Below are 25,173 nucleotides of genomic sequence, written 5' to 3' on the forward strand. Positions count from 1 at the left end.
TACTGCCCCGTAATCATCAATATATTTAGACGGTGGTTTGAAGCGATATCTCCACCCAAACTTCTGCTGGGGCCCTCTGTCGAGAGTGGACTTCACCACGCTTCAGTGTACCAGCAGTTTTAATTACTGACCAGAGAGTGTAATTAGAGTCCTCCCTCGACTTCAAACGCCACCATACAAACCGCATCCTACCGGCAATAGAATGGTATGTTTCGAAAATGGCGCGTGCAGAATTGAGAAGAATTTGCTTCATGTTCCGCAAAGCTGGTATACTTAGAGATGATACTCCCAGCAAATGTACTCGACACTAAGTTGAGCCTTAATGCCACTCTTGGGCTAACCTTGTGAAAAACATGGACTCCTGCACGGATATCCTAATTAGGACGTATGCCTTCCAAAGGCCGCTGCAGTTACCAGTTACCTGGTAGAAGTGCTCGAGGACGGTCTCCACCATTTTAGCCCTAACATCAGAAGCACGATCAAGAGCGTCTCTCTGGCCCGGCTAAAGTCCCTCCCCTCGGAAAAAAGCCACGGTACGTATCCATGTGCCTGGTTTCTCACTGAAACCCCCAGTTCCTGCAACTCATGCAATGTTGTGTCAATAAGCATATTCAACAGAAGTGGCGATTGTACAGTTTCTTGGGACTGCGTTTCGTTGTTTATTTTGTCAGGTAGCGTTCCACATAGCAATCTTTGCTCGCCTCTCGTTAATGTATGAGTTATCCTATCCGCCTTTGCGCCGATCGAGTTCTTCGTTTGAAATATGAAGTATCAGCATGCTTCGAAGATATGACGCAGACAGTTGTCGACGCCATGAATATTAACGAACACATGAGTTTAAAGCTTTGTATTGGAATTCTATAACTAATAATAAAAATGCAAAACCGTTTCCTTTTTTACTAAAAAATTTGTTTTTGTTGTTTATCGATTTATGCGATGTATACTTTTCTGCAGTCTGTACAGGAAATTCCGTGTATCGCCGTTTTTCGATTGGATCGTTTGTCGATCCCTGAAGGGTTTTGAGTTGGCTATTCCTGATGCCGAAGGCAAGTTCAAATCATATTTCCCCAGTTTTTATTACAGCGAAAGGGTGTTGCAGCCTCCCTGTTCACGCTCTCGAAAGCTTCATTGAAGTCGATGAAGAGCAGGTGACCAGAAGATTTAAACTTCGCGCACTGTTCAATAAGTGATCCGTATTGTCTTGATGTAGTCAATGCAAAAAAATATCGAGCGGAAACCAGCCTGTTCCCTGTCCAGTAAGCTTCCGAGATGCTCTTTGATACTTTCCAGGATTATTTTAGTGGTCCATACGAGCGGAAATAGTAGATCTGCATTAACTGGAGGGTGAGACGGTAAACAACTCTGCGGAATGACCGACAAGCCCAGCGGTTTTATTCCGTTTGAGTGAATTTGACGGAAGAAATGATTTTTCTTCTGCTTGGAGAAACAGTCCGTGGAGGTGGAGATTTTTCCACCTCTTCAGCTGCTCATCATCCTGGAGGAGAAGTCGGCCGTTAAAGTATTTTGCATGACCATTGAAAGACATGTGGTATACACTTCTTAAGTCAGCATTTTCTACGACCTCTTTTGCCAATGACAGTACTCGTATCAATAAAAAATTCAATTTTTTTGTTAATCCGTTTCCACGATTCTGCACTTAACAGTACATAGCCGATGAGCTGCGTAGTCCTTAAGAAAAGAGTATTTTTTATGGCGACTGGCTCATCAATATTCTCAGGCGATTACTCAGTGTATCTGCCACCCGATCAGCAAGGTAACTCTTCCACAGTCTAGCAACAGCTGGATCATACATGCGGTTGATGTTGAACTTTAGGGGTCACGATACCCTGCGAGAAGTGTCGGACGCAATACGCACGTGAACATAAAGGACCAGATAGTGATACTTTTTGAGGCGGTGGAAACTGCAGAAATCCGTGAACCTTACACCACTATCGTTATGGTCGCCAAAATCATGTTAGAGGCTACTTCGGCATTCTGATCACCCATCACGATCATAATGTCACCTTTACGACGCCTCTCCTGAAACGCTTGTAATTTTTCATAAAAAGTATCCCTCTCCACTATATCGGAAATCTCCGTTAGTGCATACAGTTCTGATTCTCCTTAACTTGGACCAGAATCTTGCATTCGGAAGTCTGGCAAAAATCAGTTCTCAGATCAAGAGAGTGCCTCTTGCCGTATCCGTCCGAAATAACGCGACACTGGTTTCGCGTCTGCGACCAATTGGCTTTGCAGAGAACAAACGTAAATTGCAGGAGAGGAGTGCTCTCCAGAGTGCTCCGCTTCAGCCCAAGATGTCTAGCTTATATCGGAGTATCGCTCGAGTTGGAGAAAGCGAGCATTCTGGGGACCCTCGCTACCTTTGCCGAGCAGCGTCAACACATTTAAAAAACCAATCGTAGTCAGTTTTCGATAGCCGAAGGTCGTAGTCATAAGGTCAGTCCCTAAATTTCTAAATTTGTGGATCGCTAGTAATTTATTGAACAATTCAAATCTATACTCTAGCAAACCGGAATAGACGTTTCAGGTATAAAGATTTTGTGTCAATCTTGTGTAAGAAATTTCCTGTGCACGTTTCCCCATTCGTATGATATATACCTAAAAATTATGAATATTCCTTGATGTGTTTCCAACCTCCAATTACGCCGCTCATATAATTTCACTTTATATGATGATGACGTCATACAAGTCTTCGAGTACGAAAAATTCACGTGAAATACATAATTTTGACCTTCTATAACTTTGTTAATCATAATTAGATTTTATTCAAACTTTCCAAAATCGTGTATTATATTATTACTTATAAAAGAGAAAGGAAGAAGAACTATACAAGAGGCAGAGAGAGTTCCTCCTCTACCTAACTAACCCCATTAATTGCGGTGGTCATCCCTGCTCCAAATTGTTGCTATTTTCATGTGAAAAGACTATAATTTAACTTTGATTCCTATCTCTCGGCTCAAAGAGAGGACTTATGAAAAAGCGGAAGATGTTCTCTCTCAAAGTCCGTTGAGAAATTGCAACGTTCGCCTCACCCTGAAAAGTAATTGAGACTTAAATGGGAGGTATTTTGTTATTATTATGGTACAGTTTGATTTGTCGGCGCCACCCCTTAAAGAAAGGAGATAAAGAGGGTACGCAATAACAAGAAAAAGGTCCCTTTTTTAAATCATCCAAGAATTGTGGCTGCCAACCCCGGTTGTAACGATCTGGCGTCTTATTTCCGTAACATTAATAAACTTATTGGTAAGGCAATCATCGCTGCGATGAGCAAGTAAGGTTGATTATATCAAAATATTCCCCATTTGCAGCGCGTTAATTTTCTAAGGAAACTGACCGCTGCGATTTTCTAACCGCAAAGAATTTTCATCGGGTTTGACTATAATAAACTTTTTATCCACTTCAGAGCTGGGACTGAAATTATTGAAAATCCCACCCAAAGAACCAAAAATTTCGGTAGATGAACTGGATCTGCACGGCAACTGTCAGCCAGCAGAGTTGTTGATATATCGGAAGAGCAAGCTCGCTATTGAGAAAAGTGAGATGCATAACTTAATAGCCTGCGAGTTTGGGCCTTCAATTTAAGAGGTGTCAAAACATCTTAACGACATGGTGTATGAACCATAAACCTTGCAAAAAGCGTCAAAGCTGATGCAATTCCGAGAGTAAGATACCTAACGTGGTGAAGCTTAACTTTCAAGACAGATTTGATCATCAAATATTGAGAAACGATCCTTATAAAGTATATTCAATTATGATGAAGACTACCATTATAAAATCTGCGAAAATAACCTCATTGATTCAATAGCTACACTGTACTTACAGTATTGTGCTTTGAAATTTCAGTAAGAAATGCTTGTATTGCTCCACTGGCAAGACCAATTCGCCACCACTAACTGAGCCACTAGAGCCATTTCTAACTCATATTACTGGAGTTACTCAAGAATCCAACATTTTTTACAGCATATTTTGAAATGCAATGTATGCCTTGTTTGGAACGACGAATATTGTAAATGATAATTTCACATAATTTCAAGGTGCTGAGGGTTTAACGTGAGTACATGGCATGAAGGCATACTCCCACGGTCCTGCTCATGCACGGATTGATTTGACGACTACAATCAGAGCTCCGCCGTGACTAGCGCCATGGTACTGGCTTCTGGTGAATGCAGGCTCAGTAGTCATACCAGAGAATGCGAGGCCTATTTCGTACCTCTGCTGCAACTAAGGAGTACGGCGCTCAAGTTCACAGTGTAACTCCGAGCACAACCAAAATCAAACAAACCGAGAGAGAACACATCCTTACCGAATTCTTTTGAAGAAAATGCTCTCATAGGGCTATCCCGGTTTCCATGGTACTAATAACCTCCGATGAGGCTTCTCGAGAAAAGCCACTTCTGATGAGCTCCTGCAGACTCGAGTCTAATCGCACTCCTCGAACACTTGCGGACGGTATATCATCAAACTGGTTCATTTCTTCCAGTACCCGAAGAAAATCCTCTGTTTTTGCATTATACAAAGCCACAATAACGTCTGCCGGGTTATGCTAGTATGTATATAAATACTAGATATTCAAAGGGTTCCTGAAGTTCTTTTACTTCGAGCTATCGCTCAACTTTTTAAGATTTTGTCTTAAATAAAACCTTATTAAAATCGGTTTACTATCTGTCTGCCACACGCACATCCCTCAGAAACGATTGTTGTCAGTCAAATGGAAGGTTTCGGTTAGTACTTTCCAATGCTGACAATTTCAACATAAAATGCCAAAAAGGGGAGCAGGGCAGTGAAATTGATCATTTCCTTCTCGGAACCGTTCTCAGAACCTACCCTACGGGAAAATCTAAAAAAAATCAGGAAATTCTTATGTATGGTACCAAGGCTCCGAGATACCCTCCATACCGGCATCTGTCCAAATAAAGTTGATAATATTATAACTATAATTTTTAGTAATTGACTATAAGACTGCCCTTAAGTTTATCCTAGGATCATGAAATTTTTAAATCTTCAAATACAGGGGGTATATATAGAAGTATGGTCCTATTAAATTTGGTGGAAATCGCACTATTATTATACTAACAAAATTATAATAGGTCAAAACTGTTGCTTCAGTGTAAATTCTAAGACTTAGGGTGTCAATATCACTCTAAAGTAAATTATCTGACACATACGCTGTGTGTATTCATTATGTGTTAGGTACAAATAGGACAAATGTCCATTGAAAAATGTTTATATAAGAAATACATAAAAATCCTTCACACCTGAAACGTCCAGCTTCCGGTTTCCCGACTTGTTTTTCCAATATCAACATACTTCTCTTATAGTTACTATTATATTTGGTTGATTCGAAACCACCTGAAAGTTCATCGATCTGACCTAGAATGTTTTCAGCCCATCGATCTATTTTCAAAGGATTTCAGTCTCTGGATAATTCCATTTTACATTTTCACTTTTAAGGCTTAATTCTAGTATTGAATATTCTCGTCTGAAACACCCCTCACATCGTTTTCATATCCACATAAAAACTGTTTTTCCTTGTGTCCTTTGAGGTCAGGAAATTTTTTATTTTCATAAAATCGTGCTATGTGCGGATCTTTAGTTATGAAAACTTCTTTAAAATTTCTATTTTCTTTCGCCCTTTCGTTCTGATTTAATAAAAAGCAGAGCTTTCAGTTGTCTTCTCAACAGCATCTTAACTATCTCAAAAAGACCATATGGCCGAAGTGTAGGGAACGAAAAACAACCAATTATAAAACTTTTCTAAGCGGAACCTTTCGAACAAATGCTGCTTGCCTTACATTCAGCAACAATGGACATGGAAAATACAATGACTGCATACGACACGAGCAAAAGGACCCAACTACAATTTCAAGGGGTTCTACATAAATTCTAAGGAAAAAAGATTCTTTGCAGTGTAAGTCCTTGTCGGTTGTCGACGTAAACGAATACTACATACAAAACTCTACCTAAAATTTTACGTCTGCGGTGCAAAAAGATGTCGAAATAGAAATTGCGAATAAATAGGTGGGTAGAGAGAATATGATGTAGCTGACAGTACTTACTACTAGCATAGGCACGGTCTTATACGAAGGATAACACAAGTGCCTCATTATAGCGCCGGAAAGGGCACAAAAAGTGTAAAATGAATTCTACCCGATTCTACTTAAGCCAGTATAGTGTATCTGTAAAGGGTCTGCATGGGGTGCTGTTGTCACTCTGCCTCGCCATCATAACGCCTGAAATCTATTCAGGCCTGCAGAGTGAGCTTCTTGGAAATTGAGACACCATATCATCTAAATGGGAAAATATATTGCTTCCTTCTGCATTTTAGAAATATGGATTCCTATTTTTTATTTTCGAAAAGGAACAAGAAATAGTAAATTCCCCATTTCACTAAAGGAGCTTGTAAGTCTAAGCTCTGTGAGTTATACCTGCCACTTCTATAATTCAATACACACTTCGACTGACAGCGTTGAGGGGATAGAATTTGAATGTGCAAGAAAAATCTTCATAATAAAATGAGGTGATTATTCATCAATTGAAAAGAAAATTGACTTAAAGTATTATATAAGAGAAGACTATGATAATACTGTAGTTTAGGCTCTGGATGCACTTCTGCAACCTGCTGGAGATGTGACAGGAGGGCATAGCGCGGAACGTAGTTCACAAAGCGAAAACTTTCAATGGAACGGGGGGTTGTATTCTCTGCATAGATTCTGGCGTATCCGGTGAGAGCATTACATATATTATAGGGTCGAGGCGGTGTCTAGCCTGCAGAGCGGAACTGAAAAAGGTAAGGATGCGGCAAATATGATCATTGATCATGAACATTCACCTGATCTAATCCTAAACGGCAAAAACTTCCGGAACAAAGTCTTACCTTCATGGCATCTCACTCCATCAGGAACCGCTGTCATCTGGGTTCGGACCCATGGATATGGATAATGGATTGGTTTGGATGGATAGCCAGATTGATTATGGATAACGTTTTCAGCGTCTATCTAACACCACATGAAACGAAGTCGGACTTTCCATGCAGCTTGAGGATGCCACGGTGGTCACAGAGGAAGGGAGGGTGAATTCTAATGCCAGAGTACTTGAATCCGTCCGGCTTTATCTAGATTCTAAGAAGCAAATCGGTCGTGGAAGTGGCGATAATTTTGAGCACCTTGCTTAATGTCTAGCTCCACCTTTCGTACCGCCTGCTCGATTCAGATTAAGGTTGTTTATTCATCTCGGATTGTGCTTCCGATTATGTCCCTATCATTAGCATAAGCCAGTACTTGAGTGCACTTGAAGAGGATAGTGCTACTCGGATTTACATCCAAGTTAAGACGTTGTATGATAGGGCATCTTCTTGTCTAAATCGGGTTTAGATGGTAGAAGATCTGGTGGCCATATTTGAACAGCCGTCCGTCTCCTATCACACAGAGAAGATCTAGTGTTGCGGATTTGGGTGAAGTGACATCTCTTTGGTATAGACCGATGATGCTGTGGCGCAATTGGTCTATCTGGCCTAGCAGCATCATCATCATCAACGGCGCAACAACCGGTATCCAGTCTAGGCCAGCCTTTAATAAGGAACTCCAGACATCCCGGTTTTGCGCCGAGGTCCACCAATTCGATATCCCTAAAAGCTGTCTGGCGTCCTGACCTACACCATCGCTCCATCTTAAGCAGGGTCTGCCTCGCTTTCTTTTTCTACCATAGATATTGGCCTTATGGACTTTCCGGGTGGGATCATCCTCATCCATACGGATTAAGTGACCCGCCCACCGTAACCTATTGAGCCGGTCATGGTATCGCTCATAGATTTCGTCATTGTGTAGGCTACGGAATCGTCCATCCTCATGTAGGGGGCCAAAAATTCTTCGTAGGATGCTTCTCTCGAACGCGGCCAAGAGTTCGCAATTCTTCTTGCTAAGAACCCAAGTTTTCGAGGAATACATGAGGACTGGCAAGATCATAGTCTTGTACAGTAAGAGCTTTGACTCTATGGTGAGACGTTTCGAGCGGAACAGTCTTTGTAAGCTGAAATAGGATCTGTTGGCTGACAACAACCTTGCGCGGATTTCATCACCGTAGTTGTTATCGGTTGTGATTTTCGACCCTAGATAGGAGAAATTGTCAACGGTCTCAAAGTTGTATTCTCCTATCCTTATTCTTCTTCGTGTTTGTGTTTGACCAGTGCGGTTTGATGTTGGTTGATTCGTCTTCGGTGCTGACGTTGCCACCATATATTCTGTCTTGCCTTCATTGATGTGCAGCCCAAGATCTCGCGCCGCCTGCTCGATCTGGATGAAGGCAGCTTGTACGTCTCGGGTGATTCTTCCCATGATGTCGATATCGTCAGCATAGGCCAGTAGTTGGGTGGACTTGAAGAGGATCGTACCTCTTGCATTTACCTCAGCATCACGGATCACTTTCTCGAGGGCCAGGTTAAAGAGGACGCATGATAGCGCATCCCCTTGTTGTAGACCGTTGTTGATGTCGAATGGTCTTGAGAGTGATCCTGCTGCTTTTATCTGGCCTCGCACATTGATCAGGGTCAGCCTAGTCAGTCTTATTAATTTCGTCCGGATACCGAATTCTCTCTTGGCCGTGTACAGTTTTACCCTGGCTATGTTATCATAGGCGGCTTTTAAGTCGTTGAACAGATGGTTCAGCTGTTGTCCATATTCGAACAGTTTTTCCATCGCTTGCCGCAGAGAGAAAATCTGATCTGTTTCTGATTTGCCTGGAGTGAAGCCTCTTTGGTATGGGCCAATGATGTTCTGGGCGTATGGGGCTATCCGGCCTAGCAAGATAGTGGAGAATATCTTATAGATGGTACTCAGCAACGTGATACCTCTATAATTGCTGCACTGTGTGATATCTCCCTTTTTATGTATGAGACAGATAATGCCTCGTTGCCAATCGTCAGGCATTGATTCGCTGTCCCATACCTTGAGCACAAGTTGATGAACCACTTGGTGTAACTGGTCGCCTCCATATTTAATCAATTCGGCTGTAATTCCATCGGCTCCTGGCGACTTATGATTTTTTAGCCGATCAATTGCACGGACTGTTTCTCCTAAACTTGGTGGTGGCAGTATTTGTCCGTCGTCTTCAGTTGGTGGGACCTCCAACTCGCCGATGTTCTGGTTGTTCAGTAGCTCATCAAAGTACTCAACCCATCGCTCTAATATGCCCATTCTGTCAGAAATCAGATTTGCCTCTTTGTCTCGGGAGGATGAGCATCGAGGTGTATAAGGCTTCATCCTGCTGACTTGTTGGTAAAACCTCCGCGGTGGTGCGGTTGCTCCCTGTACTTTTCTAGTTCACAGACTTGTTGGTTCTCCCAGGCTTCCTTTTTCCGTCTGTGAAATCGCTTTTCCGCTCGACGGAGTTCGTGATAAGTCTCTGCGCGTGCCCGCGTTCTTTGAGAATGCAACATTACTCGGTATGCGGCATTCTTCCGTTCCGTTGCTAGCTTACATTCATCGTCAAACCAGCCGTTCCGACTCCTTTTGCGGTTGGGGCCAAGTGTGTTTGTGGCCGTATCCATGATAACGTTCTTCAGGTGGTTGTGAAGATCATTAGTTGATGCTTCATCTCCAGGACCTCTGTTGACTGCGGTTATTGCGGCATCCACTTCCCTCTTATGGGTGTCGCGGAGGACTGGGTTGTGGATGGCTTCAGCGTTAACTCTCACCTGATTGTCAGAGAGGATTCTGGGCGGTGTTGTTATTCGAGCTCGAAGCACCATGCCAACGAGATAGTGATCCGAGTCTATATTGGCCCCCCTATATGTTCTGACATTCATCAAGGCTGAGTGGTGGCGGCGTTCGATCAACACGTGGTCAATTTGGTTGAAAGTGGTCCCGTCTGGGGAGGCCCACGTATGTTTGTGGACCGCTTTCCGCGCAAACCAGGTACTTCCAACAACCATTTCGTGTGACCCTGCTAATTGAATAGTCCGCTGTCCGTTATCATTTTTTTTTTCGTGTGAGCTATGGGAGCCAACGTATCGCCTGAATACGGGCTCCTTTCCTACTTGGCTGTTAAAATCCCCAAGTATGATTTTAATATCAAATCTGGAGCAGGCTTCGAGGGTTCGTTCTACTGCCTCGTAGAAGGTTTCCTTCTCCGACTCTGCAGTCTCCTCTGTAGGGGCGTGAACGTTTATGAGGCTTATATTTCTAAACTTGCCTTGCAAGCGCGGAGTGCATAGCCATTCGCTTATGTTTTCAAAACCGATAACAGCAGGTTTCATTTTTTGGCTGACTAAGAAACCTACTCCGAGCACATGGTTTACTGGATGACCGCTATAATATATGGTGTAGCGACTCTTCTCCAGGAAACCAGTCCCTGTCCATCGCATCTTTTGCAACGCTGTTATACCAGCCGTATATTGGGACAGGGTATCGGCTAGCTGCTCATCAGCTTCATCTCTGTACAGGGAGCGCACGTTCCATGAGCAAATGCGCAAATCGTTATTCCATTATCGTTGCCGGGTCCGTCGTTTTAAAATCCGTCCTATCCGAGGCTCCTGTTGTGGCTTCGTAACAGGTTGTTTTCCGTGTAGGGTTGTCAGCCCTACCCAACCCCCAACCTGGAGGACCAGTTGGTACAATTTGTCCCGTTTTTAGGCGCGGGAGACTCGCCTTCATCTTTCTCCGTCTGCAGCTTTTCGTTAAGAAAGAGCTCCCAGCGGTGGAGGTGGAGATTGGGTCTGGTAGTAGAGTTTTTGGTGTTGGTTCAGCAGGCATTTCCCAGGTTTTATGCTCCATCGTGGGTACCAATCCACGTTTCGCCCCTGGACCTATACTACCTACCCATACCACCCACCTAGCAGCATAGCCGGCAAAATCTTATAGATTGTATTTAGCAACCTGATATCTCCGTGATCGTTGCACTAATACCTCACTACCAGACATCTGGCATTGATTCGCTCTCCCAAACTTTGAGCATAAGTTGCTGAACAGCTTGGTTTAATTGCTCGGCTCCAAATTTCACCAGCTCGGCTGTAATTCCATCTGCTTCTGGCAACTTATGATTCTTGAGCCGATGAACTACACGAACAGTTTCTTCCATGCTTGGCGATGACAGTATTTGTCTTTCGTTTTCTATTGATGGGACCTCCAACTCGTCGATATTTTGGTTATCTAGTAGTTCATCAAATTACTTAACCTGTCTTCTTTGAGATGGTCGCATTGCCTTTTATGCAGAATTCTTCCGTTTTGTTGCTGACTTACATTCATCGTCGAACCATTCGCTAGAACTTTTTCTTGGGATTGGGACTAAATATGTTTGTGGCCGTATCAATGATAACGTTCTTTAGGTGGTTGTGAAGATCATTTGTCGATGCTTCATCCCAAAGACCTGCGTTAGTTGCGGTTATTTCAGCATCTATTTTCCCCTTACATATGTTAGAAGGACTTTGTTATGGATGGTTTCAGTGTCCATTTTCACTTGATTGTCAAGGCAGATTTGACGTGCTATAATAATAATACGAGCGTGGAGTACCATTCCAACAAGATAACGATCCGACATCATCATGATCATCAAGACTGAGAGTTCGCGGCCTTCGATTAGCATGTCATCAATTTGATTAAGGGTGTGTGTGTGTGTGGTGGGGGAGAAACTATAGTTTCTGATCACTCAGGCCGTGGTGGCCCATTGTACTCGACAATCGCATCTAACGGAATATCCCAGATTCGTTAACATATCGCAGGATTTCCGTTAATGGATGTGATGCTACCCGTCGCAACTGGAGAGCATCTGCACCGAAGATCTGAACATGTGTCCAGCTAGTGAATTATGGCTTGCCAGAATGCGAACAATACTCCTTCAAGTCCTTCTGCTTTTCGACAGAAGAAATTTTGCGGTACGCATGTTCGGTTCTGGCAGGAAAAGTTTGATGTGTCTAGCAGCATTTAGGCTCTCCCACTTGAAATTGTGGGAAGCTTGTTTCCCAGTTTTTGAGACAGCCTTAGCCAATGCTAATGATACTCCGAATGCTAGTTCCCGTCCTGGCATGGAGAAGATTAAACCCTCTTTTGCTAAAGCATCCGAGATTTCATTACTCTCTACAAGTTCTTGTTAGCACTGATGTGACAAGTGGTTCCCGAAATATCGGTATTTGCAAGAATAGATATCCACATGAACGAAAAAGAAACAACAAGTTTTTTATTATTTCAGAGAATTAATAACTGTAAACACCGCATAATTACACTCAGATAGAAGAAGAGTTTAAACTTTTTCTGCATTCGCGAACTATTTTCGAGGTGATCAAAGGACTACTCAACGCCCTCAATGCAGCCTGGCTTTCACTGCAGATTGCGATGCGCCTACCCTTCAACTGCTCGTCAATCACTCAAATTGAAGAATGCATTTTGATGGCACTGGTAATACCCGGACACACAGTTCTTTACAGGGCAAATTTGCAGTCACCGTAAAGGTGACAACCTTTTAGTCTCATCTTAACCCACCACACTACAAATGAATAAGCGAACATCGGCTTAATGATAGCAACGTATATCAAATTTACCACATGAGGCCTGAGCCCCCATGTCAAGGCAAATATCCGTCTGCACAGCCCATTAGCTGTGAGTGCTCGTTTCAACTTTATCTCTCCATGATTTTTTCAAAGAGGGTGACGCCCAGATATTTCATTTCTTCGGAGAATTGCATCCCTGGGAGGAAAGCTCAGCCAGTTTTCTGCTTTTTGTAAATAATGCCATTGTGGTTTTATTTGGATTAACTGAAAGAGTACCTCAGCACCAACTGCCAATCGGATCATCGGCACGTTATATATTTCTACACACCATTCCAAGATCTCAATCAGCAACAGGCGCAGCCTCGTCATCGGCATAAGCTTGAGCGTGTATTGAATGGGTTGCACAAACCTTCAACTCTTCCCCTACCACTTCTCCCACCCGTTCTCCCGGATGGTGTACTTCCAGGAGGGTCTGTACTGATTCCACTTTGAAGTTCGTGTTTTCTAAAAGAGTCCAACTTGGCCGACTCATTCCTTTTAAGGACTCTACATAGCCTTGAAGTCTCCCTTTCACCTTCCAGTTCCTCACAGTACGCTCTAAAGGAGTCTTGTTTTAAACACCTAACGAGCGTCTTATATTCACTTTGTGAGTTCCGGAAGTTTAAGCAGTTATCTTCCTTATTACTTTTGCAAACCCGATTCTGAAGTCGCCTGGTTGATTTCCTAAATTTTTGCAGTTCCCAGTTCCACCAAGGAACCGTTTTATCGCTTTGACCTCGGGAAATAGGACAAACCTTCTCATAGTACTCTAAAAGTGCGCAATTCAGAGTTTCCAATTCATCTTTAAGTGCCAAAGAAGACCTTAGTCGTCTAGGGTCTGCACTTTATTGCCAAGATGTTCATTGAACTTTGTTCAATCCGTTTTCCTAGGATTCCGTCTTTGTATTGCAGACTGACTACCTGTTGAATTCTATGTATCGGTGATCTGACAATGAGACTTCGTCTAGCACCCGCCAGTGTGAAATCAACTCTAATACTTTTTAAGAACAACATGTCTCAGCATGGTTTTATTTATTTATGATATTTAATGAAGACAGTATACAGAAAACAAATTCCTTATTACATATTGTCCTCAGTCGGATAGTCAACCCGTGGAAAGCTCTTTTTGTAAAAGAGGGTTCGGGTGAATTTGCATTGTACAACTTCAAGAGGGCGACAGTCACAGATGCGGAAGGTCCGACATTGGGGTCAATATTATCAATGAAGAACTCAACGAAGGAGAGATGACCAGAACAGTCTGCAGTTAGAAGAGGCGTAGAGAGTCGAGCGGTCTTCTCCTCGGGAGGGAAGTAGGTGCAGTGAAGATCGCAGGATTGTTGTGGGGAGTTGTCAGTGGAGTCAGCAAAAATGATAAACGAAGGGATAGATTGAGTGGGATTACGAGAATTGGGAGTGTGAGGACAAAAGGGTTTGAAGTTACCGTAGGCAAGGCCGCCTCGACCCTCAATAAGTACCTTTTATGCGTTTTTTTAATCATTGGCCTTACAGTAGAGCGCATAGCCTTAAAGCGAGTAAGGTCGGCGTCATTCTTAGAAACTCGAAACTTTTTCCGCAGCGCATGTTTCAGTCGAATGTTAAGAATCTCCATTGTGAACCAAGTTGGGTACGAACGTAGGCAAGCAGGGGAACGAGGGACATAATAGGAGAGGAAATCGGACAGAATATTGTAAAAGGTGCTTAGAGCCTGATCACACGTTCAGTGGCTTAATATATGTTATAAGTTGAAAGACGCTAAAGGTGAGTTCAGATCGTCAAAGTTGGCTTTGCGGAAGTCGAACTTAGTAGATTTACGTTTTGGTTGGTTTTGGAGTTCGAACGAGGGGACTTCGCTTCAAATTCAAGGCCAGGGTGGTGGTGGTCAGTTTTGACATACGAGGATGTGCACGGAAATAAAGAGAGGTGGCACTCGGGAAGGTTAGCAAGGAAGAGATCGAGAGTGCGGTCCAAGGAGTTTTTGGTAGTATTGGAATTCAGGGCAGAGCAAGTATTCATAAAAGAAGAAAGTAAAACGAAAAAATGGGAGAAGTTGTTGGAAGGAATTGGAGGGTTACGATGATTATGCCAGTGAAGCATGGGGAGGTGAAAATCTCCGCAAAGGAAGAAAGAGAGGGAAGGGAATCTGACAGTAAGGAGTTCAAACAATCTATCAAACAATTCTTCATACAGGTGAGAAGGGCATGCACAGGGGACGTTTACAGAAGACACAACGAACGGGGGGAAGTTGGGTCGGCTTAAAGAGAATAGTGCCCCTCGCACTGATCTCAACACCACGGATCACTTTTCCAGGACTTGTTCCCTTTTCTTAGATCGTTGTTGATGTTGAATGGTCTCGGGAGTGACCCTGTTGCTTCTGTCTAGCTTCGCACATTGGTCAGTGTCAGCCTATTCTCTCATGACCGTTCGAAGCTTTACCCTGGCTATGTTATCATAAGGCATCCTCGAAACCAATAGAAAGAGCATCAGCTGATGAACCACTTGGTGTAGTTTGTCGCCCCCATATTTAACCAATTCGGTTGTATGATAATTCCATCCTGGCGACTTATGGTTTTTAAGCCGATCAATTGCACGGACTCTTTCTTCCAAGCTTTGTGGTAGGGCATCTGTCTGTCGTGATCTGTTGGCGGGAGCTCCAAGTCGTCGATATTTTGGTTCTTGAGCAGTATCAAGGTAACTCCAATATGCCCATTCTGTTTGAAGTCAGTTTTCTATTTTTTGTCTTGGCAGGATGAGCATCGAAGTGTGGGAGGCTTCATCTTGCTGACTTGTTGGTCAAATTTGCGCGCCTACTGCGGTTGCTCCCTGCATTGTTCGAGTTCGCATACGTGTCGCTTCTCCACGCGACGGAGTTCGTTGTAAGCCTCTGCGCGTAGCTAACTTCATTGAGAGTGCAGCATTGTCCGGTGTGCGGCATTCTTTCGTTCCGTAGTTCTTTGTCAAATCAGCCGTTCTGGCTTTTTTGCGACTGGGGCCAAATATGTTTATGGCCGTATCATGATAACGTTCTTCAGGTCATTGTGAAGATCATTTGTTGATGCTTCATCTCCAGGATTTCCCCCTTGTAGGTGTTACGGAAGGCTGTGTTGCGGATGGCTTCAGTGTAAACTCTCACCTCATTGTCATAGGTGTTTTTCGAGCTGAGAGCACCATTGGTCTCCTATATGTTCTCACATTCATGGAGGCTGAAAGGTGGCCGTGTTCAATCAACATGTCTTTAATTTGTTTGAAACTGATCCCGTCTGCAGAGCCCCACGTATATTTGCAATCCGTTTTCTTCGCAAACCAGATACTTCCAACAACCACTCCGTGCGACACTGCTAATTGATTAGTTCGCAGTCCGTTATCATTGATATCCATATGTAAGCTATGAGAGTCAATGTATCGCCGGAATAAGGGTTGCGTCCCGACTCGGACATTAAAATCAGCCCTCCAGGGCCTACTGCCTCGTATAAGGTATCCTTCTCCAACTTTGCAGTCTCCCCTGTAATGAGGCTTATATTTCTAAATTTGCCTCGTGAGGGCAGAGTGCATAGCCTTTTACTTATGTTTTCAAAACCAATAACAAAAGGTTTAATTTTTTGGCTGACTAAGAAATCTACTCCGAGCACATGATTTACTAGATAATATATGGTGTAGTGGCTTTTCTCCAGGAAATCGGTGCCGTTCCACTGTATCTCTTGTAAGGCCATTACATCAGCTCTATATAGAGACAGGGTATCAGCTATCTGCTGGGCAGCATTCGATTTGTATAGGGAGCACACATTCTATGGGAAAATGTGCAAGTCGGTCGCCCGTTTTCGTTGCCTGGTTCATCGTTGTAACATCCATCTAGCTCAAGGCTCATTTTGTGGTTTCGTAGTAAGTTGTTTTCCATGTTGGGTTACCAGCCCTACCCAACCCTCAACCTGTAGGACCAACTGATACAATTTGTCCCGTTTTTAGGCGCGGGAGGCACGCCTTCAACCTTCTCCATCTGCATCTCTTCGTTAAGAAAGGACTCCGAGCGGTCACCACGTGGAGGTGGAGATAAGGTTTGGGAGTATAGCTGTTTGTGTTGGTTCAGCAGGCGTTTTCTAGATTTTATGATCCATCGTGGGTTCCAATACACGTTTCGCACTGGGACCTATACAATCCTTTGCCCATCAGCCATAAAGATGGTAGCCGAATAACCCTCGATTACAGAAGAGTATTTTGAGAAGTTGAACGAAAAGCAGAAAACACTTATAACCTCACAATTTTTTTTTTTGTTATTAGTGCATCATAATGCAGTTTTTATTCTTTTATATCTCTGATAACATTCCTCTTCGAATTCGATATGATATGATGATTTTGTTGTCTCTATTTATTTCAAGCCTCAACCTTTTGCCATTGTTAGACTATAAGCCTAAGGAAAATTCAATTTTCTTTACTTACCCTATTAATAAAACAAAACCCAAAAAAGTAATAGCATGTTGAATGTATCTTCTGCAATAACACCTTCGTTTTTTCCAGGTCTTTCGAGAAACAGCGATTCACTGTATATACAAAATAAGGAGCTCATTAAATTGATCTTCTCAAGCAGAGATTCAAAGCAAGTTCACACTTATAAAACACTTGCATTCCGTGCTCTTTCCTTGCAGTCCAAATCACATTTATGCTTCCTGGCTCAATTCGTACGCAGATATCACCCTCCAGCCTAATGTGAAATAATCTTAACTCCCTGGTCCGCTTTAACTCTGCATCCTACTCGGCAGAGGATATTCATAATGAGCCGTTTCTTCTCGTCTCTTCAAAGCTTCTTCCTTTCGTGCAAAGCCTATCTTGCATTCCGACCATCCTTTTCATGGTTTGCAGCAAATGTGCGTTTGTATATATGCCTGTTTATTCACAGTCATATGAATACAATTTTAGATATATGATTCCCTATAAGAGTTCTTACTTGGTCCTGATATACAATTTTTTATCCTTAGGGCTGTACTCGAGGCATTCTTCGTAAACAGGACGATGGGGAGACGTCGATGAGGATATCCTCATTGACATAACGATAATCATGTCAAGAGATTTAACGTAATTAAAGAAGACGCTTCTATTACGAGCAGGAGTGAACACTTTATGTACAGGATTCATCCCTGTAATGAATTGCATATATAGAAAACGCATGAAGTGGGTTAAGTCAGTTTTTATCTCGTTGCAAATATGGAAATAAATATAGCTTATGTGTCTTATTACCCCATTTATATATTGCTGAGAAGATGCTGAGATTTGAATCGCTACCATAGTTCCTAAGCTCCCAGCTATAAAGTGGGGTTGTAAGTTCAAGGCTCCATTTGTTTACGCTTCGTTGAAGGGGAAATTACTTTAAATGTTCTAAGTGGATTTTAAAGTTAGTTAGCCGTTAACAGGTGAATGTATGCACTTCGTAAGAAATTTTCAAGAGATTCTCTCACATCGTGTTAACACTAAAATGGTTGCTTCGTAATAATCTATATTGCAAGCGATAATTTTTCTATGATGAAAGTTTTAATGGAGATGAGTTTGTTAACTTAGATTAGCTGTGGTGGTAGCGGCAATCAACCGAATGCAAAAACCAAATGATAATTATTTCGTAGCAGCTTCTACCACTAAGAAATCGTTACTAATATAGGCAATATTTTGTTTTCTTTTCAAAAGTATTGCCCATGAAAGAACTAGCCTCAATCCTGCTCAGAAAATGTCTTATCTTATTAAATACCTTAGCATAACAGAGGTGAACTATCAACTTGCGTAGAAGCTGCTTTTTGAGCTCTAATTGAGCTCCTATAACCATTTCAATGGGGTAAAAAGAATGTCAGATGACCGATCACCTGTTGGCTAGCATCGAAGCATTCAAATTCGGATCATTCCACTTAATAGTCTTCATGTTCAGCTTAAAACTGGTCGCAGAGTTTCTAAAGGACTGCAGTCGAATTTCTACCATTGGTGGAGTTTATAGGATTTATGGAAAGCCATGTGCTCTTCGAAACGTGGTTGCAAAAGTTGTGGGAAATAATGACATGCTTCTGCAGGTGGACAGTACTCAAATGTTTGCTCAGGTTCCGACAACTATTCAAAGCCTTCTTGTATCTGCTGAGATCCTCAGCGACCAAAGAGTAGGGTCATAATTTTATGGGCCCTGTTAGACACAGACGCTCAACGGTCATCCATCAGTCAATTGCCAATGCAGCTACTCAAGTACCGTCGCAATCTTGGAACTTGCATCTATCGCCGGAGAAATAACTACAATAGCGGCAACCTTAAAAAATCAAAACAGGCAGACTGAATAGCTAGTCTTCAGTCTACCTAACTCTAAAGTCGAATACAACACCATTATCATTGGTGTATTGGTGTGTTAACCTTAAGGCAGTCCTAGGAGATCCTACATACGGTACAACATCTAAAGTAGACATCTATACGGTGAAATATTACTACCTGGATTTGTCATGTGTCTCGTGTCTATCGAAGAATACAATAAAAGTGAGCCGAGGCAGCGATATTAATCAATTAAATATTAAATATTCTTTGCTGTTAGAATATCACCGGTTGGAAACTGGTGAACAATCTACATGCAGACAGATTGATATATTGAAGACCTTCTAACCTTTTTTTTTTCTTCAGCCTTTGTCCCGTGCAAAAGCAGGGTCGGCTCGTTCTGATCAAATGCCAGATCGCGAGGCTATTAAATCTCCATCCAGCGTATCACCACTCTTTTTGGTGGCCTTTTGGTTGCTTACCATCGACTTCGGTGTTCAAACCAACCTTGGCAAGTGATTTCTCGTTAATGCGAATTACTTGACTATACCACCGAAGACGCCTCCTACGCAGTTTTTCTGCGATCGGTGCAACCCCATATCGATCGCGGATATCCTCATTTCGGATGTGATCAAAACGTGTCACGCCACTAGTCACGCTCACTGCCGCTGACACTGACAGCGCCTGTCCATTCAGATTGAATCTGAGACCCTGTTGCATGAGGTGATCATTCCATTTTTGGACAAGTTGCTCGAGATCATTTTTGCTATTAGATGCTAGGAAAACATCATCTGCATAAAGCAGTGTATAAGGCGCTGGACGTTGAATGTTTCGTATGACAGTCAGTCAGTCACAAGAACACTAACCAAAACACGAAGCGATTTTGATATACCCGCCATACTTCGAACGTCACTTTTCGGATCCTGGTAGAGCAATTGAACCCAGTGCACGAGTTCTTCTGGCACTAAGTGTTGTCGTGGAGCATACCAGATGAGTTCGTGTGGCACACAAATGGGAAGAAATGCTCAACCGGCAGAGCTACAGCTACTAATGAGAGGTGGATTCCAATTACGTAAGTAAGCATCAAATTATCTTAAATCACTGGATCGCATTCCAGAAGAAGATCCATAAACAGGCCGAGAGCCGCAACTTCCTCTATACACTACCCTCACTTCAAACGTGTAAACACAGGTGAACTTTCTTTATCGATAGATATAGAGTGCAACCCAGGGCGATCAAACCAAACCAAACCGGTGTTACGGCGGACTGCAGCCATGCACCCTGGGACCATTTATTCATCAAAGTGTCCGTTATATCATTTTGGCTGTTAAATATAAATTTCTTTGTTATTTTACGAACTTCAATGCTTTTTCATTATGATCCGCCATCGAACCCCCTCGCAATATTTGTCCTGTATTTGTTGGTCTTTGTTGAGTATCTATGCAAAAATTAAGCCGCGCAAGAGTCAGTTTGTTTTTGACGCCTTAGTCTCCCAGTAGGCTTTTTGACTGTCCAACTGTTGCTTCACCGAAAACAATCCAACCATTTCCAGGTTTTCGTGCAACGAGTCATGTACATTTTCATCTAGCCGTTCCGTTTATACTGCTCCTTCTCTCTTCTTCTCGGCACCAGTTGGTTTCGAATGTCTCGAGAGATAAGCAGCGCGGCCCACTCGACATTCTGCCTCTTCAAGCCGTCCCATCCCATTCTTCCCGATCTGCTCTTTATCTTCCTGGTTCGACGTACATGCGCTTCTTTAGCCATAGTCCCACCTTTCGGCCTCGCCCAATTTAGTCATGTGGGGTATCAAATTAAAGGTCTCGGTTAGTACGTCATCTTTAAAAAAGAATTCCAGTCGTCCTTTTCGGCTACGTGGGAAACATGATAGTTTAGCGAATGTAGAGGCACCTTACAAGACTTTGCTACAAACGAATACATTTGACAGCTCCATTTCATCGCTACGTAAGGGAACTTTAAAGAGCCGATCTAATGTTCAACTGAACTTGAATCGTGAAGTCTACCTAATGCCTATTCGATTCATACACCAAATATTACTTCGCGTAATAACCCTAGCCAAGACCACACTTCCTTCCAGAGAAGAAAAAATTAATCGAATTCTTTTTCAAGTCTAGTGCAAAACGAAAAATTGTAGAAGGGACGGTAGAGTCGACGGATACCATTGCAATATTGTCGCTGGGAGTGAAAAAGGACCACATGAAAAGTCACAAACAATTCTCGAAGCTGAAGGACTACCTTAGTTACAGAGGGTTTCGTAATACGAATATTGCATTTATAATGGTGAAAAAATATTGCTGTCATCTGCGAATATTATCTCTGAGGAGTTTAATCGCCAAAATGAAATTTCTGGGATGCTCTGTCTTTCAAAATAATGTACTAATCAAATGATTCGCTGAGCACTAAAACTGCACTTCAGTGTTATATCCTCGTATAACGCACGAATGCGGTCCATGATTGAAATCGCTCATCTTCAGTAAAGAAGCAAGAATCCCATAACATACAACTTCTTCCACTTTGTGAAAATGCAACCTTGACCTACGTAGCTGCAGCAAGGATGTCAAATTTGTTACAAAACCCCAAAGCACAGAGACGTACATTCATTCACAGGACCGTAAAAGAGACATAAATGCAATATTGAGATATTTGTCCAGTATCGGGTGTTTTGATATCCGCTCCGATGCGGTATGAAATTATTCCATAAATATTTATGAGGGAGCGATTCATAGTAGTTCCATACCGTTAACTTATGCTAGATACCGGATTGCTGCTTCCCAGTTCAATTTTATTTTGTCGGAGTTAGTTTCTGTTTCTGATATTTTCAAGATGCGTCCGTTTGTTCCGACAAAGATTTTTCCTCTCCTGAGAATAATTTGTGTTCGGCAAAAGGGTTGAAGCACCATCGATATTCAATATGGGGTGGAATTAGATTTCAAGCGGAAGGAAATGTGAAATAAGCAAAGGTAGACTCTTATTTGAATCACATTATAGACAAATGAGGATTTCCGCTTCTTTTATTGTGTTATAATAGTGGAAATACTAGGGTTATGGGAAGTCATGAATTGCGTTAATGGCGGCCATTCGGAAAGAGAGAAAAGTCATTACAAATTTCAATATTAATTTAAAGATATTATCAAAAAATTGAAAAGTTAAGAACTCCACTTATTATATTATACAATATATAAAATGACATTAGACTTTGATTAGATCACCTGCTTTTCGATGTTAACAGAGCCTTGCAATGTTTCAGGTTCACGTGGACAACAATTGCTACTATGCATAGTATTACTATTTCGGCGCATAACGGGGAGGATATCTAGGCTTTCCGTCGTCTTGAAAAGAGACGATTGTATTGAGGAATTTATTGTATAATAAAAACTGACACAACTTATCAGACGCCAGCACACCTCTGTCTCGGAAACAATCTGACCAAAAGTGCTGCTAACTGGCTTATATTTATTCGTGCAGCTCCACTATTAGTCTTCCATCATTGGTTATATAATGCAATGTGATTGGTGTAATTGATGATTGCAGTGTGATTGGATAAATATTTTAACCACGAAGAATTGGTTTGGCACTCAGTTATTGCTACTAAGCCAGGATTTTGTTAGATATGATTAAGAATTCTACTTCTCTGTCTAGTCCACTGTCACTGTCTGTCTGTTTTTTTTGGCATTGGAGAGTGGAAACGTTCAAAGCCTACCCTTCCCTCCTCCCGTACGGTTATTTGAGACTTTTATTTAGCTAAAACCAAAAATCCTTCCCTGCCCTGATCCACTCCAGACCAGCAGGTTTCTCACTCTTTTTCCCTCCTCATAGATCTTGAAGTATTATTAAAGGCTTGCTGTGCAATTTTTATAAGCTACTGGTAGACCATTTTTAGCCTTGGGATTATCTATGACCAAACTATAAGAGGAGGAAGCAGATCTTTTGAACCTTATCAGCTCCTTAGAGGTCAATAGCGCCTGTCTGAAGTTATGGGGGATACGCCCGGCAGAACATGAGCCACATGATACGATGAAGACTTACTTAAATCTAAGCATCTTCTTAACTGTCCGGATAGCTGAGTGGTTAGAGCGCAAGGCTGTCGTACGGAAGGTCGCGGTTCAAATCTCATTGGTGGCAGTGGCATTTGTATCGTGATTTGACGTCGGACACCAGTCGACTCAGCTGTGAATGAGTACCTGAGTCAAATCAGGGTAATAATCTCGGGCGAGCGCAATGCTGACCACGTTGCCTCCTAGTGTACCGTTACGGTCTTGAATGAAGTGCTCTAACACACTTCAAGGCCCTGATCCAACATGGATTGTTGCGCCAACGATTATTATTATTATTATCTTCTTAGCTGAGGCGACATAATCGTGGCTATTCTGTTGTCCAGGTATTTGGGCATCAATAGCATGGAGACAGCAGCATAATCAAGCACTAGTCTCACAATTTTCCTAAACAGTTTTACGGCTCTCCCAGGTTTTAATCCCCATGAGAAACCTGTGGAAAAATTTACTACCCTTCAAGCCTGTTTCATTTTTATGATTGCATTATTGACGTGCTCTTTCAGGGAGGAATTTCAGGGTGTTACTTTTATTCAAAAAAAGGTCAACCTGTTTTTGTAGTAGCTTATCCACCTGATCATCTCCTGTCCCCATAGTAAGGATGATGAAGTTATCTACGTATTAGTAGATTTCAGTTGAGTCATTAAGTTTGGAGTGAAACGAGGTTATATACAAATTGAAAAGCACCGGGCTTAAAACACTTCCTTCGGATAGGCAACTGTTTATCGAGCACGACCACTCATCCAGCTTCAGCTCCCTGTATTCCAGAAAACGTAGGGTCCAGGAATAGATGTCAGATGGCACTTTTTTAAGGTTTTGTGTGAAACAAAACCTTATTAGAATGGTGACGGTGTCTGTCTGTCCGTCTGTCCGTCTGTCTGTCTGTCTGTCTGTCTGTCTGTCTGTCTGTCACACCCGATTTATTCGGAAACGGCTAGACCGATTGTCACGAAAATTGGTGAGAGTATGTAATCTGGTGATCCCTTTACATGCAGTAAGTGGCGCCATCTAGCGTTAAGTTTAAGGGGGGGTCTCCGTACATGTGAATGGAGGGTGCAAATTTTTTTTTCACAGAATGTAGCCAAGTAGTGTATCAAATGAAAGGTCTCAATTAGTACTTTTCGAATCTGGTTCAATATTTGATATTAGATGAAACATAGGGGAGTCAGGGTTGAAAATATGACCCACAAAAAGTGTAACAGGTCTCGTTCTCAGAACCTATCCACCCGAAAAATCTGGAAAAAATCACAGTGGTGCATCTCTACGAAATCTAGGCCTCAAAATATATCCGGTTCCGATATCTGTACAAATAAAGTTAATAATAGTATATTTCCACATTTTAGAAATTTACCCGGCACCCCCCCTTATGTTCATCTCAGAAATACAAAATTTGGCATGAGTGTAACGAAGAATATAATGCACAGTTTGGTCAAGTTTGAAGAAAATCCAACTATTATTAACAAAGTTATTGCGGGTGAAACTTTACAATTTTTTGTGAATTTCGTGCACTCTACAACCCGCATGACGTCATCATCACATATCAATTCGTCAATACCACAATGAAATGAGTTCTTATGAATGGGGTCGCAGAAAATTATTTTGTTTTAGTTTTTTAGTTATTTGTCAACGAGACATGTGTATATGTAGGTATATAATATATGCGTGCTAATGAACTTTGCGGCTAGTGCCTAATTCAGATAGATATAAGACGTAAATCGGAAATATGGGTACGATAAATTTAGATATGTACATATATGTGTACAGCAGGTAATAGGCAGTTTGTTTGTTTAGGGTGAGCATGATATCTATGGCTCTAATATGTACGTATGTCTCGTAGTTTGGAAAAATATGAAGGATTATGTTGGATTTGTAGCTATATACGGACAGAGAAATGTGCGTCTCTTACATAACACAAAACCTTTATACCCGAAGCGCGAGCTTCCGGTATTCCGACTTGTTTTCTCTTGTAGTTTCGGCAAGAGGGAGTAGGGCCAGTCTTTTGTATACTTTGCTGATGTCAAAAGACACAACTTTCACGACTCTGCCCCTACTCTTGACAACAGAAATTTTCAGCAACAGGTCATTTAAGCACATCATGGTCGATTTTCCCTTTCCGTACGCATAGCAATGCTCCGCAAGCAGGAAGAAGGAAAGTCTTTCCTTGACCATACCCTTAAGAATTTTGGCGAAGGTGTTAATTGAGGAGATATGCCTGAAGTTGATGGAATTGTTCAGATCAATGTTGTTTTTAGGTATTTTTTATAATCTTGATTGTTCTCCATTCTTGTGGTGGTTCAAGGGACCTCT

The sequence above is a fragment of the Hermetia illucens genome, chromosome 3, assembly GCF_905115235.1.
Source record: "Hermetia illucens chromosome 3, iHerIll2.2.curated.20191125, whole genome shotgun sequence".
Classification (NCBI taxonomy): Eukaryota; Metazoa; Arthropoda; class Insecta; order Diptera; family Stratiomyidae; genus Hermetia; species Hermetia illucens.